This window comes from Panthera leo, chromosome D1, assembly GCF_018350215.1.
Source record: "Panthera leo isolate Ple1 chromosome D1, P.leo_Ple1_pat1.1, whole genome shotgun sequence".
Classification (NCBI taxonomy): Eukaryota; Metazoa; Chordata; class Mammalia; order Carnivora; family Felidae; genus Panthera; species Panthera leo.
The window spans coordinates 4,506,298-4,512,362 of record NC_056688.1 but is presented as its reverse complement, the minus strand read 5'-3'; the positions used below and the strand labels follow the sequence as shown (position 1 = coordinate 4,512,362).

At 39.1% G+C, this 6,065-nt stretch overlaps 2 long non-coding RNA genes across 5 annotated transcripts in view; one reads left to right on the top strand and one right to left on the bottom strand.

Moving 5' to 3' along the window:
* The window catches only part of LOC122199995, a 195,042-nt gene that overhangs the window by 152,675 nt on the left and 36,302 nt on the right, over positions 1–6,065 (top strand). The gene's annotated exons all lie outside the window — the stretch shown is intronic.
* LOC122199992 overlaps positions 1,738–6,065 on the bottom strand; it is a 45,348-nt gene continuing 41,020 nt past the window's right edge. For both annotated transcript variants that reach the window (XR_006193686.1, XR_006193687.1), the window contains exon 7: positions 1,738–1,923. This is a non-coding gene — a long non-coding RNA (uncharacterized LOC122199992). The remainder of the gene's footprint in view (positions 1,924–6,065) is intronic.

The following is a 6,065-nucleotide window of genomic DNA, read 5'->3' as shown; positions in this document are numbered from 1 at the left end:
ATACAGAACAATCTATTTTAATAATGAAGCATGTTCCTCCTGCTGCTCTTAAGACATCTCAGACCATTCAAGGGGCACCTAGGTGGCTCAGTCTGTTGAGCATCTAACTTCACCTCAGGTCATGATCTCAGGGTTTGTGAGTTCTTGCACCACATTGTGCTCTCTGCTGTCAGCACAGAACCTGCTTCAGATCCTCTGTCCTCTCTCTCTCTCTGCCCCTCTTCCACTCACTCACTTTCTATCAAAATAACAAAAAAAGAAAAAAGAAAAACCTCTTCTGTGGGGCACCTGGGTGGCTCAGTCGGTTAAGCGTCCGACTTTGGCTCAGGTCACGATCTCATGGTCTGTGAGTTTGAGCCCCGTGTCGGGCTCTGTGCTGACAGCTCAGAGCCTGGATCCTGCTTTGGATTCTGTATCTCCTTCTCTCTCTACCCCTCCCCTGCTCATGCTCTGTCTCTCTCTGTCTCAAAAATAAATAAAAAAATTAAAAAAAAATTTTTTTTAAAAAGACATCTCAGACCATTCAATTTTGGTTTACGCATTTGAGTTATTTCAGTGTTTCATAACGTAATGCTATTTTGAGAGTCACTTAAGGCCTTAATTGTGTAGCAGGTGGTGTTAGCCATCATATAGACTCTGTTTTATTTGGCAAGCAATTCGGTAATTAATAAGTGGAACTTCTATGGAAACAAAAGAAAATTTTCAGTTAATGGTTGTAGAAAATTACAAACTTAGTGTCTCAGTCTCCAGTGCTACCAATGAGAAGATTTTTAGGTGTCAGAATTGAAGCATCCTCAGATGGAGTGGGATCAGGCAGCAGGAATCAGATGACTTTTGGTTTGTAATTCAAATGTCTCTGGTGATCCTTTTGAATGACCCATAGAGCAACACGCACGAAGGTTCTCCATACACAAGCTTTGTGCCCATTTCTCTGAAGTCCACCCCAAATTGTGCAGCATCAATATTCAGGGCTTCAGGGAAAAGGGAAATTTTAGTTTTTAATGACTTTAAATTATGATACTGAGGAAATACTGGAAACTTTAGTTTGGAGAGCCATAGCCAGATATTTCAGAAACCCAGAAGAATTCATATTCTAGTGCACTTTACAGTAAATAGTATTAAAATCTAATATCTACAGGGGCGCCTGGGTGGCTCAGTCGGTTGGGTGGCCGACTTCAGCTCAGGTCATGATCTCGCGGTCTGTGAGTTCGAGCCCCGCGTCGGGCTCTGTGCTGACAGCTCAGAGCCTGGAGCCTGTTTCGGATCCTGTGTCTCCCTCTCTCTGACCCTCCCCCATTCATGCTCTGTCTCTCTCTCTATCTCAAAAATAAACGTTAAAAAAAATTTTTTTTAAAAATCTAATATCTATAAAGATGTGTTATGGAAGCATATTTTCTCTCTGTAATCACCATAATTTTTATCAAAGATAGCCAGCCAAATAAAGACTACTTTGTATGTAAGATAAGTCCAGTTTTACTAAACTTGGCATAATCATTTAGATACACTCATCAGGAATAATGATTGATCATCATGTATCTATTAAAATATGCCTTGCTGGAACTTTTTATAAAGGAATCTAGATTGAACTTTTAATCACCTCTTGAGGTCAGAGGCCATGCCAAGTCATCAGAGTTGACTGCAGTGCCTGTAGATTTGGGAAAATTCCTCTTGCCAAGGGCCCCACAATATCCTGAGGTTCCTGCACCTGCCAGGAAGTGACATTCTTTACTCAGGCTGCTGGGAACTCTGTAATAAGCAAGGTATCAGGCCAACATTTCCAAAGGTGCTTTATTGACTCTGTGCTTCATAAAGTCAGCCGTAGTTCCTTAAAACTGTATGGTCATATCTGAGTCTATGCATGTCTGTCAAACATGACATTCCAGTCAAAGCTTTGGTAATATAACTGATGTTTCCAGTGGTTTCCTGTTACAAGGAGAACAGATTCTCATTAAACTTATGCAAATGATTATACCTGCCACAGAAGAACGAATATTCACTGACAGTTTCTGAGTGTCAGAGGGTTCAGGTAGGGAGAAAAGTTAAATGCTTCAATTTGTTCACAAAGGAATATTTATAATGTTTTTGTATATCATGGGTATCTTAAGAGGAAGTAACCTTGATCTGGAAGAACAAACATTAGAGAAGCAACAGTGTTTCAAACAGGGGGTCACAAATACTATAATCATCTTTCTCAATTCATTTAGTCCCATGTTACTAATTCTTGTTCAGTTTGAATACAGCTTTTTCCATTAGTTCTGGAAATTCTTACCCATTTCAGTTTTGTGATTTTAAAGATACCAAAAACCTGCACTTGGGGACACCTGGTTGGCTCAGTTGGTTAAGCATCCGACTCTGTTTTGGCTCAGGTCATGATCTCATGTTCATAAGATCAAGCTCCTCACTAGGCGCCACACGAGGCATGGAGACTGTTTAAGATTCTCTCTCCCTCTGCCCCTCACCCACTTGTGCTCTGCCTCTCTCTCTCCCTCTCTCTCTCAAAAACAAAATAAAACCAAAAACCTGTATTTGTCAAAAGTCATTTTAATGAGTCTTCCTGAAGATTAAATACATTTTTCTAGAGAATAACTATAAATGACAAAAGACTCAAAAATGAACATGGTTAAAGAGAGAATTTGTTACAATAGAGCTGACAAGGAAATCCAGTTATTTCTATAACACTTGACTAATCAGAATACCAAGTGAGGGCCGTATACCAAAACATATTAAAACTTTAGAAATTACATATAATTCCTGGAACAGTTACAGCATTTATCCAAACAATACAACCTAAGGCTTATTATTCCCTTGACGGTGCTTCCCAAATAACTTCACATACCAAATAAACCAGCCTAATTAATCAAAAAGACTTCATTTACAACTCAAATGTCATGAAGCTTGTCAAAAACCTCAGAAAAATTTAAAGCTCATACCTAAGTAGGATTACAGATCATTATAAAACTAGTATTTACATTTAAGCAAGGGAGCAATAAGGAATTTTACAGGAAGTTATATATAAAAACGTAGCTTCTTTGATACTGACAAAGTTTTGTTGTTGTTGTTTTTATTTTTATTTTATTTTTTTATTGTAGAGAGAGGATGTGAGTAGGGGAGAGGGAGAGAAAGAATCTCCATGCTGAGCATGGAGCGTGATGCAGAGCTCAATCCCACAGCACCAAGAACATGACCTGAGCCAAAATCAAAAGTTGGATGCTCAACCAAATGAGTCTCCCAGGTGCCCTATATTGAGGAAGTTTTCACTATCATAAGTAATCAAAGATGAGGAAGACAAAACATAGAAACCTTGTTTTTCTGGGAAGATAAAAAAAAAAAAAACTTTGTCTATAATTCCTATTAAGAACAGACCCACAAATCAAGAAAACTTTGTCTTTTTAATAAAGAGAATAGCAGAATGTCAATCTTACAGCAGTGTACTTTTAAAGTCCATTCATTTGAACTTTTCTCTTGACCACACATCAAATTCTTTTGCAAAGACTGCCCTTCACAAACCTTGTACAATTTTCTTTTTCATTCAGATTTTGTCCTAAGCCTTTTCTCTCTAAATAATCTTATTTTAGGAGAAAATTACTTTCTTTTTTCCTCAGAAAAATATATTTCGATTCCTTTTATCTTTCTCATATACCTCCTCCTTTCCTGCACACTGTTTTGCTTCTCCCATCACCCCCAAGTGTCCTAACCATATTTATCAGAACTTTGATCCAGTGAAAAGCAAGCAGTGATTGACATGGAAATGTTGGGGTTCAGAGCAAATGGTCAAGAGAGAATTCTTGAGATGTTTTAGGTGTGAAAAGGTGGTTTTATTAAAACATGGGGATAGGTCCCCTGGACAGAAAGACCTGCGTTGGAGTCGTGAGGAGTGACTGATTATATACTTCCACATTGGGAGGGGGTTAGGGATAGCTTAAGTCTCTAAGAAATTTTGGAAACAAGGTTTCCAGGACCTTGAGGTGGCTAGCTGTTAAGAAAATGTCATTTAATGGGGTGCCTGTGGGGCTCAGTCAATTAAGCATCCAACTCTTGGTTTCAGCTCAGGTCATGATCTCATGATTTGTGAGTTCCAGCTACATCAGGCTCTGGGCTGACAGCGTGGAACCTGCTGGGATTCTCTGTCTCCCTCTCTGCCCCTCTACTGCTCCCTGCTTGCTCTCTCTCTCTCTCTCAAAATAAATAAATAAACTTTAAAAAGATTTTTAAAAAAGAAAACGTCATTCATTACTGTTTAGTAAAACCTCAGTCATTAAACCCTTCAGATGTGTATCAGTGGGTCATATGCTTGAGGGATGTTTGCCATCATCATATATCTTGGGGGGTAAAGATAAAGGAAGTTTCCAAAGGAAGTGGGTTTTTTTATTTGTTTGTTTTGGGTTTTTTTGTTTGTTTTTAGAGAGAGAGAGAGTAAGTGGAAGAGGTTACAAGAGTAACTTGTCAATGGGTTGTAGTAGTAAGGAAATTTAATTTTTTATGCCTTTGTCTCCAAAATCAGTAACCAGTTGTGAACTGTTACACACCAGAATTCTCTATATTTGAACTTTATAAATACAATTTGCAATTCCTAAAAACATGCTTTTCCATAGTACAGTCTTACAGCAAAACACAGGGCACGTTTACCAACAGACCCAAGAATCCTGAGTTTGTGTGCAATGAGATACCAAAAACACAAACCTACATCAGTAATCAAAGCTTCAGTATTTTATCTTATTTGGAGAAGACTTATATATCCAGTGAATTCAATCCAGTTTATCATCTAACTTAGTAAAAGTTGAAAGTTTTAGGTTACCAAATATTTTGAAAGCTCTGAAACTTTTTATTTATTCATTCTACTTGTTTTTTAACAATAACCCATGAAACCTTTGAGACAGAAAAAGTTAACCTTCATATGAAGTCATATTTTTTGCTGAAAAATTGCAACAGAAATAACACACGCTTATTTGGCTTTCAGTAAACCTTGGTAGAATTAAAGTTTTATATTTAATGCTGCTAACTCTAAAGATGTGTATCTTAAACTAACACACTTAAATTAGTTTGAATACAGAATATGATGCACCTATGTCCACTTAAAAGTCAGTTCTTCACTGTCAACTTTTCCCTGGGGCACTTGTGGGAAAATCTGAAGTGGGTGGTTGAAGTCCAGGGAGGAGTCCCTGGACACCCCGTTGATTAAGGAGGTGCTCGAGTTTGAATCTCATAAAGGTGTGGCCCAAGAGCTTGGAGCGCTAGTCGCTCCTTGAAAGCGAGGTTAGGAGGACCAGGAGCCAGTGGCACTGGAGGCACAGAGGGTGGTATAGGAGTGGATTATGCAAGCCACACCCACGGCGGTGCAGAAACAGAATGGACAAGGGGAAGGCAGAAGAGGCGAGGCTCCACCAGCAAGGCCGGAGGCAGATAAGAGCCCAGAGGGCAGAGAAAGAAGCTTCCCAGTCCTAAAGCTGGTCAGCTCAGACAGATGAACAGATACACGTTTTCTTTTCACCAGCAAAAAGTGAAAATAGGCAGTCCATGTTGGGCAGGGGAAGACAAGGAACCGCCCTGAAACAAAGGAGTTTGGGCAGCTGCTTGGGAAGATTCCCTCAAGTCCCCATCCCATGCTACACTAACCAGACAATTGGCCCCCATTATCATAACCATTAACCTGGGAAATGAATGAGGGAGAAAAATCCCCCATACAAGAGTCAGGCCACATTTGTCCAATCCTCTTAAGATATACTTCACATCTTGAAAAGAAACAAAGATGAGACAGTAATTCAGGAAGAAGAGGGAAGTATGTACAGGATCTTAGCAGAGATGGGGTATTGAAGTTTAAGAAGCATTAAAGGGCCATTTTCCCTCATTTAAGGAGTACTGAGGCCACGTGTTAATGGAGAAGAAGACAGGTTTTTTTCTTCTTTATATCTTTCAATCCACATTGGCTCCAACGGGTTAACAGAATAAAATACATGAAAACAAAATTAACCAAGGAGGTAACAGATATGCACACTGAAAACTACAAACATTGCTGGAAGAAATTACAGAAGAAACCAATACAGGCACACCTCAGAGATAGTGCAGGT